Source organism: Nicotiana tabacum, chromosome 16 (assembly GCF_000715075.1).
Source record: "Nicotiana tabacum cultivar K326 chromosome 16, ASM71507v2, whole genome shotgun sequence".
Classification (NCBI taxonomy): Eukaryota; Viridiplantae; Streptophyta; class Magnoliopsida; order Solanales; family Solanaceae; genus Nicotiana; species Nicotiana tabacum.
In genome coordinates, this window is record NC_134095.1 from 129741826 (window position 1) to 129755354 (window position 13529).

Sequence of the window (13529 nt, forward strand, 5' to 3'; positions counted from 1 at the left end):
AAATTATACGGACTGCGCATGCAAGTCGAGGAATTATTGATAGCGCTTTTCAAAGTCTTAAAATACCAAGATGATTATTTAATTTAAAGACGACATTTTGGGTCATCACATTCTCCACCTCTAAAACAAATGTTCGTCCTCGAACGTAGTAAGAATTATTCCGAGGTTGCCAAATTGATGATTTTACTTTTACACATATACTCTTGGTTGATCTCATGTTACCGCATTCGACACAAGCTCGACAACACCAGATCAATTGAGATTATTTCCTTTATCCATATTTGTAACTTTAAGGCCAAATTTCTTACTCTCCAAACGTTTTCAAAATGGTCCAATTCTTCACATCAACACACGGTATTAGTCTCATGTCAACACACATCAACTTTTAATAGCGCTTAAATACTTCAAAATTTTCCACGAGATGTTATATTTTCCCTCACTTAGGGTCGTTCATCCTCACATACACAATGTAACTTATCTCTTTCTTCGCACATCTCAACGCCCCAAATATTTTTAACTCCCAAAACTTTCAAAAATTTCGGCAGAGTCTCCCCTATAATTGTGACTATCCACCTGTCAGAGTAACACCAAAACAACTCCTAACAATACATTCACAACCCAACAAGGCACCAGAATGTATATATCAATAACACTAATCTCTGCATTACAAGCATAGTATTATCACAATGATATCTTGACATGAAACACATCATATGTATGACCATAACCGCATCTCTGGTCTTAATAGTTGTTCATAATAGATTACAACATCCCCAATTAATCTCATGTTAATAAAATCTCGTTTCAAACCTCCAGTTTACAAAAAAAACGAGGCATGAAGATCTCATAATTACTTACCCGAATTAACGAGTAACAATTTACATCCCCGGGCACTTACCTCGTAGTCTAAAACTCAATAATTACAATATATATCTGGCAAATTATGCACAAAGTATTCATACATGAATTTCCAAATAAGTCTAATAGGCATGACTCCATATAAGTACTATAGTATAAATTTAAATTTCACAAAGGGAACATGTAAACACACACACACACACACACACACACACACATACATATATATACTATAGTACAAATTTAAATTTCACAAAGGGAACATGTAAACACACACACACACACACACACACACACACACACATATATATATATATACACACACATATATATATTCACAACAAGGACCTCATCCTTATATAACATCCACCGTAGTTTGTAGCCCGGTTTAAATATTCCACATCATGTAAAAGTACGAGGATCTCGTCCTCAACTCCGTACACAAGTAATATGCACATTGTGCCAACTGAAATTTTTTATTTCCTTTCTTTCTTCTTCTAAATAATTTCTGTTAAACAAAATCACAACATATAAAGAACCCTCACACCGATAGGGAATAAAATTCGCAATTTAAATCAATTTTCCTGAAATCACATCAAAACCCATATCACAACTATTTTTAGTGACTAACACATAATGATTCTCCATATAATTTCCCAACATGAGTATTCATATAAGTAAATTTTGGATTACGAATCTCACTCATGAGTAGAGCATATTAGGAGGACTTGCCTCGATACCCATAATCGAATCAAGTTAAGGAAATAGTTACTTTATAATAACTCAAGATTGTACTTGTAACGACACTATCTGGTGTAGCGGCCTCAACTATACCATAGCAAATATATCAATGGGTTGGGTCTCCACCTCTTAGGCGCCATCTACCCACTTTTCCTCCACCCCTAATTGGTAGTGTAAGTAGAGTAGTAACTATAATGGAGTACGTAGATCCCGGATCAAATAAAACTGAAGCATCCCTGCTACAAACTAGAACAGTACCTGTAGCTCCACCTCTAATACCTCTACCTCCACCTCTAGCACCTCTACCTCCACCTCTAATACCTCTACTCCACCTCTAGCTGACTGAGCGGGTTGAACGAGCCCCTCAATGAACCTCCTCACTCTCTCTCTCAGTGGGAAGTATAAGAAGAGCATGATGGAACAAATCATTAAACCTGGTCTCATACTGAGTAATAGTCATAGAACTCTGCAGGAGACGCACAAACTGCCTCGGGTAGATCTCTCTCTAAGGGACAGGATGAAACTTCTCCAAAATAGCTGAGAAAACTGATCCCAAGTCAAAACTAATGACCTAACTAGTCTAGCCAAACAATAATCTCTCCAACAAGTCTTGGCGGATCCTGACGAGCGAAAAGTAACAAAGTCGACCCCATTAGTCTCTACTGTCTCCATGTTCCTGGGAACCTCGTGACAGCTGCCTAAATAATTCTGGGGATCCTCAGAAGATGCATCACTGAAAGTGGTAGTGAAAGGCTTGGTGAAACTTATCCAACCTCCACAAAGCCTCCGAAGACATAGCTAATCTATCACCGGCTTGTGTTGCTGCTCGGCTGAAGAAGCGGTACGTGACCTCGCCATTCGCAAAAGGACAAGAGTAGAGGTTTCAATTTAGCATTGAGAGAAACAAATCGCACGATAGAGAAGAATAGAAGTGAAATTTTTCCTAACTCTGTAGCCTCTAGGGGATAAATACAGATGTCTCTGTACCGATCCCTCAGACTCTACTAAGCTTGTTTGTGAACTGTGAGACCCATATAACCTAGAGCTCTGATATCAACTTGTCACAACCTGAATTTTCCGCCCTCGGGAGTCGTGATGGCGCCTACTAGTGAAAGCTAGGCAAGACAACCAACTGAACTATCTACCTTATTTTCATTTTTAATCCGATAACGGTTAAGACCAATAATTAGATAACAACAGAATTGAATAAGAAGAAGACTACATTGTAAAGATTTAATAATACTACTAATACCAATCCATAAAAAATCTACCCAAGACTGGTGTCACAACTTCACAGACTATCTAGGAGTACTACAAATAAGGGTCTGAAAGAATAAATACAACACTGTCTCTGGAAATACATGAAAGAAACAGGAATAGTAGATAGAAGGAGACGCCAAGGCCTGCGGACGCCTACTGTAGACATGTAATTTTTGACCCTCCCCGAGATTTTACACTTTTTAGGTTTTAGATATTTAGCTTAGGCCTAATAATACCACTATTTTACCTAGTTTTAATTCTTTTACTTTATTTTAAGAACAAAAATTGAAAATTACAAAAATATTTTCTTTTATTTAGGTAATTGATATTTTATCTTGTTACTTTTAGTTTATCTATCTTTCATAAATACAAATAAAATAGCTTAACTTCATTTTCAAGAATATTAGTGATTTGGTAGTAATATTATTTTAATTTTACGATGATTTTAATCTAATTATTCTATTTTTTAGTATATCTTTGAAAAAAAAAAAATTAATTTCGTTTTAATTCCATCTCAATCAAAGTCAATTGTTAATTATATTTTTATTATCTGTAATACTTTTATTTTACCCTCGGAAAAGAAGAATGAATTTTGGGCCAGTTTTGTGTCTTGATAGGTCCAATTTTAGGCCCATTTTCGGAATTTTCCCTTAGCCCACTAACCCAAAAGCCCAAACCTAGACAAAACCCTAGAAAGACCTAACTATAACCTAGTAGGACACCTTATTCTTCACCTTAACATACACACAACAACAAAACCCTAAGACACAAGAGAACAACCATCAGTCGTCACTCCATAGAAACCAAACCAGCTACGCCGCCACGCCACCAAGCTCGCCGGACATCCGGCAACAATCTCCGGTAATAATCGCCACCCCAACTCCCTCTAAAATCCTCTGTCGACCAGCCAAACAACCACCCAAATAACCCCACCTTCAGCCGCGACCTGCTTCTTCACCTCACTCAAACGACCATCACTCCACCATTTCCGCCACCCAAACTCACCGAAAAAGGGACAGCAGCAGTCGCACCATCTTCTTCAGCCAAAACAACTGCCACTGCCGCCAGTAGCAAATCCTACGGACCAGCGACCTCCTAGTTCCCTCATCTTCCATTAACACACATACTCATACAAGAACACAAAAAAAAACAGAGGGTGAAGATGAATTTCAGACAAATTTTGGATAGAAAAGAAATGGTGTTCTTTGATCACTGATTCGTTTTTTATACTAGAAAATTGAAAAAATAAAAAGGTTTCAATAGTCTTATTTTGATTTCCATCTCCGGCTCGTTATGGAACTTGTTTGAATTTTGTTGGTCCGAGTTCCCTGTTCTTGTTCGAGATCGGTCGCCATTGAGATTCCGTCCACGGTCCGTCATATTTTTGAATGCAAAGCTCCCTCATAAATAATTTTCCGATTCATTTGAGGTTTGTTTCTCATTTTCCTATACTGTATTTTGCTTAATATCACAATCCCTTGTTATTACGTAAATCTATCGATTGCATTGATTGTTGATTGCGTGAGTTACTATATCCTTTTTTTTTTTGAATGTTTGGTAATATCTGCTTAAATATGCTCTGGATGGGTCATGTTATTAATTAAGACATGGAAATAATAAATTCATGGATCGTGGTGTTTCACTCCGAGTTCGTGGGTTTCCTTTCGAGAAAAATCACTGGTATTTCTTTATTCTTAATTGCTTAATATGTGTTTGTGGTGTCGTTTGATCTAGCACGTCCTATGGTTTAATATGTTACAAGAACGGAAATCAGTTGTTTGAAGGGTTCGTAAGGGAAGGTGACATTAAACAAGTGAATAAATTGGACTTTAATTATTTTGTCACTTTTATTCTTATGTTGTCTTATGGCTTCGATAGTTAGGAGCATGTTTTAGGCCGACCACACTTGGGTAGGCAAGTCTTAGGATTTTGTTAGTTTCGAGGCGAGAGGTCGTTCCCTTAGTTAAATTTATCTGGGGAATGCCCCGAGGGATTTGTAGATATTTTATTTCAGGGGTATGCCCCGAAGTGAATGTAATTGGAGGTCATGGCGAACATCATAGAAGAAGTAGCGTAGGATAATCAAGAACTTTAATTTTTCTTCTTTTAATTTTCTTTCATTTAGGTGGGGGCGACCTCGAGCCTCTTTTGATTGTTTATTTACTTTTTACGTGTTATCACCTCAATTCGAATATCTTAAAGGCCAACTTGATCATGTACGCAACTGTGGCTTTCACGGGACTTGGGGAGTGCCTAACACCTTCTCCCCGAGTCAAATGAACCCCTTTACCCGAATCTCTGGTGCGGACTTGGTTTTAGAGTCTAAAACGTTTTAAAAGGAAAAATCATTTAAAAAGAAAAACGGTGACCTGGCACACCGATATCAAAGTCAGGTGGCGACTCTGAGTTATTTTCCTTTTGAATGCAATTTTTTTTCACATTCTAATTGGAAAACCCTTTTCAAGCTTTACTAAATCTTTCTGTTTTAAAGAGGGTTAGGTGAGTTTGTAAAAAAAGGGTGTGACAGCTCTTGCGACTCTGCTGGGGATTTGCAGGTTCAAGCTGGTACTTGATCTTGTTGGCTTTTAGGATATTCGGTTGAGGTGTTTGTTTTCTTTATTTGCTTTGTTTGTCTTATTTTCTTGTTTTGTTGGTTATTTGTTTATCGCTTTTCTTAGTGTGTTACTGCTTTATAAACTGTCATCATTTGCATAACCATGAGTCATTTTTCTGCAACATGTCGTCCGAAGTACATTTGAGCGTACACGGTCTTTTTGTGAGTCACCCGTGTCTTTAGGGGGGTGGCGTAGGAGCGTGGAGTGGGTGGACAGCTAGAGCAGCCGCCATCGACCACGTGCCGCCCCGAATTACCTTGTTAGTAAACCCCAAACTTAGGTCAACCTTTAGGTCATTCTTATTTGCATCATGTCATTTTGACCTAGTAGGGCTCGGTCCCAGGTGCCATGTCCCTTTGTAGGAAGCCTATCCAAATTTTGTCAAAATGGGCCCGTGGCCCAAAAAGGCATTCAATCATCCCTATGTGATACATGTTGCATCTTTGAGGGTAAAAAGGTTATTTGGCGGACCGACGCTTGGGAAAGAAGGGTGAAAGATGAAGCAAGTGGGGCCCAATTATATTTTTCTTTCACTACTTTTTCAAAAAAAAAAGACAAAAAAATGAAAATGAAAAATCCAAAAAAAAAGATTTTAACTTTTCCATTATTTTCCAAAAATTGTTTAAAAAAAAGAAAATCCAAAAAGATTTTACCCTTTTCCATTATATTCCTAAAATTCAAAAAAAAAAAAGCAAATCCAAAAAGATTTTACATTTTCCATCATTTTCCAAAAATTCAAAAAAGGAGAAAAAGTAAACCCAAAAATAGTTTACATTTTCCATCATTTTTCAAAAAGACAAAAAAAAATAGTTTTTTCAAATTAGTCATTTTTTAAAGCTTTCTCCCATATCCAATCTTTCCGAACTACGCGAACTTGATTCTCGTCTTTCGGGATGAGATACGTAGGTAACCCACATAGGGTCCGGTCTTCCTAGTAAGTCTTAGGTTCTTGGCTTTGTGGAGTCTTAGCCATATCTTGCATGTCTAGCCACTTTTGGTCATATCGGTCATTATTGCAAAATGGGGTCATTTTCGTAAAGTGGTTCAATTACCCATGTCTTAGGATCTTGAGTTTGCAACTAGGTTCCATATTACTTTAAGGTCAATCCTTTTTGAGTTTGCATCTTTAGCCACTTCTGGCCATATCGGTCGTTTTTGCAAAATAGGTCATTTCTGCAAATTAAATTTTTTTGCCATGATTATGAGGGTTTGAATCCATATAAGCATTAGGGAGATATGTCCATGTCTTTGAGGTCATTTTGTTGCGTTTGCACTAATAGCCACATTTTGGTTACGTAGGTCATTTTGCAAAAATAGCCTTAATCATGCCTTGCATGTGTCCAATAGAAGGTGTTGTGGCGTCACATGTGTCTTGAGTCACTAACTCTATTTGATATTATTTTTCTCATTCAGGTATGGATCAATTTGTTAGAGTTTGAGCATGACAAATACCCCAGGATCATTCTAGTCAAGACCATTGCATGCACGAGCTGCTTGAGGAAACTTTTTATTTTTAGTCTATTTTATGTTGTCTTTTAATTATTAGTCTTGTACAGTAGTATTGAGTCTGTCAGTCTAGTTAAGATTTTCGAGTCTTTTGTTATAATATTTCCTGTTTTGTATTTGAAAAAAAAATTATAAATGAAAAATTCAAAAAGATTTGTTTTAGTTTATTTTGTCCATTATTTTTCCAGAACTACGCAAAATCTGATTCATGAGGAACATGATACGTAGGCAACCTACATAGAGTTTGAAGAATAAAAAAAAGAAGAAAAAAGAAAATAAAAAAGAAAAAAGAGAATGAAGTCGTGGGACGTGAGAAGTGAGAGGAAAGAAAAGATCGATAACTAGAAAGAAAAGAGGGGAAAAGAAATGAAAAACCAAGCGGTGTTAGAAAGGAAGAAGAAGAAGGAAATTGGGCAAGAAGAGTGAAATTGGGATGATGCCAAATGACCTTGTGACCCTCGAAGCCATTCTAGAACCGTTAACTGTGACTAGGGGACATTGCATGCAATGTGATATTTCTATCTGATAAATGCTCTAACGCTAACATGTTGGCTTTGTTTTGCTCCTCTTTGTTACTTTCATTGTTATTATAACAGAGGGTGGTTAGTTTGAGGCACTTTGGCGAGTTATCTGTACAACACAAGGTCAAAAGAGAAGGTAGACATGGCTAGCAAAGACTTGAACACATGAGTTGTTCAAAGGTTGAATCTGAATTGAAAGAGGAGGTCCAAAGATTGAAACAACAGATGGCAGAAATGTATCAGTCCTAGATCAGGGGGCATCCTCCACCTTCATTCCCCATTAACTACACAGAAAACCCTGCAACTATTCTACCACTATCACAAGGCCAGGTTCCCACTACCGTCGACCTTTCCCCTCAACATGTACCGGACTTTACCCCTTACCACAATTACCGTGGCACTTCCTCCCAAATTTTCCATGCTCCACCAGCCAAAACAACCTCATACCCTGCTCTGACATTTGCTCCTATTTTTATAGCTCCTCCACCAGCTACTCTTCCTCGATCCTCTAGCGATACTGTGTTCAAGTTCCTCGATGCCCAAGGAAAGAGGCACAAGGAAAGTTTTAGGGAGTTTTGGTTCAGATGGAACGAACAAGTTACTCGAGTCAGTTCTCCGATTGATAGAAAATATGTTGCTGAGCCCGCCAACGACATGATCCAGTGGGCATTCCTGCTAAATGCTTTCAGCCTCAATACTGACCCCATGAATATCCTCGTACTCTAGATAATCCTCACCAATGCTACTTTCCTCCACAAAATACTCGAAGTCATACCTCATCTCCCCACTACTCTATCCACAATGCACCGCCATATGCTCCACACTCACAAAACTCGTAACGGCTTGCACCGCCTCCACAAATGTCTTACCCGCCTCTACAAGCATATCAACCCCCTACCCGAAAGAGGTTCCAACCAAGGCCGGAGTACAAAATGAGAAGGCAGCAGCAAAGAGAAAAGTCTTTCACTCCAATCGGAGAATCCTACACAAGCTTGTTTGAAAAGTTAAAATAGTCTAGCTTGATTGAGCCGCTCATCGGCTATACTCCAGAATATGCAAAAAGTTTTGATCCTACTGTACGGTGCATGTATTACTCTAATGTCCAAGGGCATAGAATTGAAGATTGTTGTGCTTTGAAAAGGGAGATAGAAAGAATGATTTAAGAAGGGATAATTGTGGTCCAGGACAGTGACACCCAGAACATTGCACAGAAGTCTTTACTTGCACATGATGATGCACACTTTGTGGAGAAGATGCGTGGTGACAAGGAGTATGAGAATCCTCTTTGGAACTTGCTGAATGAAGTTAATGATATTGAAATTGGTGAATGTCCCAGTAATTTTGATGTGCAATCCAGTGGCTAAGATGTCGAGCTTGGTAATTGGAAAGGCACTCCTTTCTTGGTTAGCCAGGGAGGAGTTTTGGTGGTTTATTTTGTTATCGTTTCTGTTGTCCGGATTATTTCAGGGTTGTAATCCCTATATTATCTTGTGGCTTAAACTCTTCCTCTTCTTTTTGCCTAGTTCGTTTAGTTGTTGTAACTCGTCTAATGTTATTAAGGATTGTTCCAGGGTTGTAACCCATCTCTATTTTGCTTTTTTTGTTCAAACCCTTTTCACAATCTGTCTTATGCAATCTCTTATTTTTTGTTAGTTCTAGTCAGTTTTTTTGTTTAGGTCACTTTTCTTTTATAGTTCTTTTCATGTCGACTCTAGTGACATGATATGCACACACAATTCTCATCCTGGTCTTGAAAGTTAGTTTAATCATGAAGCAATGACACTGTTTTGAACACGATAAAAGAGGCATGTGAGGAAACAAGTAGAGATTCACGTATTCTGAGATGACCTGAAGCTTAAATTGAGCGAAACTGAGGCAGTTGGTCTTTAAAATCAAGAGGTTGATGAGAGCATACAACAAGAGAATGTCTCTTAAGCAGTTTGAGGTAGATCAGACAGTAGTGAAATGCATTCTTCCACATCAAGATAAAGTTGAGTCAGTCTGCTTCGAACTGGCAAGGGTCATTCATTGGGACAAAGGTATTGCCCATTGGCGCTTTTTGTTTGTGTTAATGCCATCAATAGATACTATGTGTGATTTGTTTGCTTATCTTTAATTGCACGTTTTTACTTGACATTTTTAAGTTTGGTATGACGAAGGCATTTTATTTTGCTACCCAAACACTTTTATCCTTTGTTACCCATTTTGAGCCCTAATTTTTGTCTCATGCCCCTCTTTTGGAATCAGAAGTATAGTTGGGAACTGGAAAAGGAAAAGAAAAAGAGAAAAAGAAGAAAAAAGGGGGAAAAGAGAAAAGAAAAAAAAGAAAAAAGGAAAAAAAGGGAAAAATAAAAAAAAGAAAAGGAAAAGAAAAAGAAAAAGAAAAAGAAACAACTTTGTCTTTTTAACTACGTTCGACCTGATTCTTGTCACCACAAGATACGTAGGCAGCCTTACGGTTCGGTCACACCAAATAAAATATTTCATGATCCCCGAAGTCAACAGTGAGGCAGTTGTTCTTAGAAATCCCATCAAAGCAAAAATCCAAAAACCTTTCCCCAAACTCCAAGAAACTGGGGCAGAAGTTTTAATTTTGCCAAAAGGCCTGATTCTAAAAGTTGTAATTTTGAACCCTTTTCATCTTAAATTATTTTGAGCATTCATACCATCCTTTCCTTCCAATCCTGTCCAAAAGCCTACATTACGGTCCAAAGAAAGACCTTCTGACCAATCTTTAAGGATGCCAAAACAAGTGTGTGGTGAAAGTATGATCTTCATGCATCATGGGTAATACCTTTGTTCTCAACACAGTGAGAGAAATGATAAAATGAGAGAGTCTTATCAGTGAAAACCTTCAGGGGCACCGTAAGGCGACAGTGAGTTAAGAAAAGAGCAAAATGAGTGAGGCTTGATGGTGAAAACCTTCAGGGCACTACAAGTCAACTGAGGATTGTGGATCAAATGGGACAATTGAAGCGCTGAAGCCCAGTTTCACAACGAAGAGGTACAACAAGAGTTAAATATTAGACTTGCTTGAGAGATTAGGACACTTAATCCAAAGGTGCATGTCATATTCATTAGAGTTGGTATCCATATCTGATAAGTTTCTACTTCGTAATTTCTTGTTAGGTATCATCTCTTTTCCCTTATTTTGTTCCTCTCATTTTGTTTGAGTCCCTTCTTGAGTTTGTTTGGTCAGAACAAGTGAAAAATGACTTCAAAATTTGCTACCAGCTTTCCAATTGCACAAAACAAATTTGACTAGCGCATCAAAGTGGCATGAGTCAAGGAAAAGTGGCATGCGCATTGAGTTGGTAACAATCAACATGCTTTGGGATTCATGTTGAAATGCAAGGGTTCGGTAAATGTCAATCCATGAGCAAAATGCAACAGATAGAGGATATTGGGAACGAATGGTGCAGAGGTGTTTTCTATGATAAGGGTTGAAAGAAAATGGGCAGTTGATAACAGTCAAGGTCATCCAAGTTGAAATCAAAGTTATTTTGGAAAGTGTAGAAGCAACTGCTCTAAAGGTCAAAGCCACAAACTAACCACCACATTTTCAAACTAACAAAATTTTATTCATCTAAAACATTGGAAAGAAAATTTGTTGATCCACAGGGACCCTCCCATGAAGAAGGCATGGCTCAGGGGCAAGAAATTTTGTTCAGAATCCTCCAAGAAGAGAGCATGGCTCAAGTAAGTTCATTCTCGTCTTTTCAAGACCCTCCTGGATAATGGGATTTAATTTAAAAATTTTAGGACCTCCGGGATAATGGGACTTAATTTTAAGTTTTCAGGGCCCTCCTGGATAATTAAATTTAATTTTAAAAGTTCTCAGGACCCTCCTGGAGAATGAGACCAAGTTAAATTTAAAGGCCTTCATAAATAACAAGATTTGGTATAAGTTCTACCTTTAGGAAATATAATTTAGCTTTAAAGTTGTCACTCTTAAGATGAGATTTAATTTGAAGTTTTCAGGTCCCTCCTGAATAATGAGACTTTGCTTTTAAATTCTTAGAGCTCTTTTAGGTAACATGATTCGATTAACACTCACAGATCTGCCCAGATTCCAAACTGGGGCAGAAAATTTCTTTATTTTGTCTGTTTTGTTGCAATATCAGGCACCCACCTGGAGAACAAGGGAATACAATTCAAGTTTTTGGCAATCAGGCGCCACCTGGATAACGAGGGAAATTATTTCAAGTTTTTGCCAATCAGACACCCACCTGGATAACGAGGGAATATAATTCAAGTTTTGGAAATCAGGCGCCCACCTAGAGAATGGGGGAAATTATTTCAAGTTTTTGGTAATCAGGCGCCCACCTGGATAACGAGGGAATACAGTTCAAGTTTTAGCAATCAGGTGCCCACCTGGATAACGAGGGAAATTATTTCAAGTTTTTGGCAATCAGGCACCCACCTGGATAACGAGGGAATACAAATCAAGTTGTTGGTAATCAGGCGCCCACTTGGATAACGAGGGAATACAGTTCAAGTTTTTGGCAATCAGGCGCCCACCTGGATAACGAGGGAATACAATTCAAGTTTTGGAAATCAGGCGCCCACCTGGATAAGGAGGGAATACAATTCAAGTTTTGGAAATCAGGCACCCACCTAGATAACGAGGGAATACAGTTCACGTTTTTGGCAATCAGGCACCCACCTAGATAACGAGGGAATATAGTTCAAGTTTTTGGCAATCAGGCGCCCACCTGGATAACGAGGGAATACAGTTCAAGTTTTGGAAATCAGGTGCCCACCTGGATAACGAGAGAATACAGTTCAAGTTTTGGAAATCAGGCACCCACCTGGATAACGAGGGAATACAGTTCAAGTTTTTGGCAATCAGGCGCCCACCTGGATAACGAGGGAATATAGTTCAAGTTTTTGGCAATCAGGCGCCCACCTGGATAACGAGGGAATACAGTTCAAGTTTTTGGCAATCAGGCGCCCACCTGGATAACGAGGAAATACAATTCAAGTTTTGAAAATCGGGCACCCACCTGAATAACGAGGGAATACAATTCAAGTTTTTGGAAATCAAGCACCCTCCTGGATAACGAGAGAATACAATTCAAGTTTTGGCAATCAGGCACCCACCTGGATAACGAGGGAATACAATTCAAGTTTTTGGCAATCGGGCACCCACCTGGATAACGAGGGAATACAATTCAAGTTTTGGCAATCTAGCACCCACATGGATAACGAGGGAATACAATTCAAGTTTTTAGCAATCAGGCACCCACGTGGATAACGAGGGAATACAATTCAGGTTTTTGGGCAATCAGGCACTCACCTTGATAACGAGGGAATACAATTCAAGTTTTTTGGCAATTAGGCGCCCACCTGGATAATGAGGGAATACAATTCAAGTTTTTGGCAATCAGGCGCCCACTTGGAGAACGAGGGAAGTCATCTGAAGTTTCAAGTTAGTGGCAGGCGCCCACCTAGAGAATGAGTGAATTTATTTCAAGTTTTAAGTCACTAGCATGTGCCCACCTAGAGAATGAGGGAAGTTATTTCAAGTTTTAAGTCATTCGCAGACGCCCACCTGGAGAACGAGGGAATTCATTTCAATTTAAGTCACTGGCAGGCGCCCATTTGGAGAATGAGGGAATTTATTTCAAGTTTTAAGTCACTGGTAGGTGCCTACCTGGAGAATAAAGGAATTTATTTCGAGTTCAAGTCGTTGGCACCCACCCACCTAGAGAATCAGGGAATTTAATTCGAGTTCAAGTCGTTGGCAGGCGCCCACCTAGAGAACGAGGGAATTCATTTCAAGTTTCAAGTTGGTCGAAGGCGCCCACCTGGAATGGGAGAATTCATTTTAGAATCCATATCAAAGTCAAGCTATTGACAGGTGCCCACCTGGAGAACGGGGGAATTCATTTCATAGTTACTTCAATTCGCAAATTTAAGAAGCATCAGGAGTCCGCCTAAAGAACAGGGTCCATTTTTCAGTTTCATATTGGTAGAGATTCAAGACAAGAAGTAGATAGGATCTTATATTTTTCTTTTACTTCTG

General features: G+C 38.7%; 1 long non-coding RNA gene across 1 annotated transcript; it reads left to right on the forward strand.

The window, feature by feature from the left end:
• Positions 1 to 3583: 3583 nt before the first annotated feature.
• On the forward strand, positions 3584 to 7142 carry LOC107815278 (uncharacterized). Its single transcript, XR_001654717.2, has 2 exons — positions 3584 to 4288; positions 6888 to 7142. It is a non-coding gene; the product is annotated as an uncharacterized LOC107815278 (long non-coding RNA).
• Positions 7143 to 13529: the final 6387 nt, after the last annotated feature.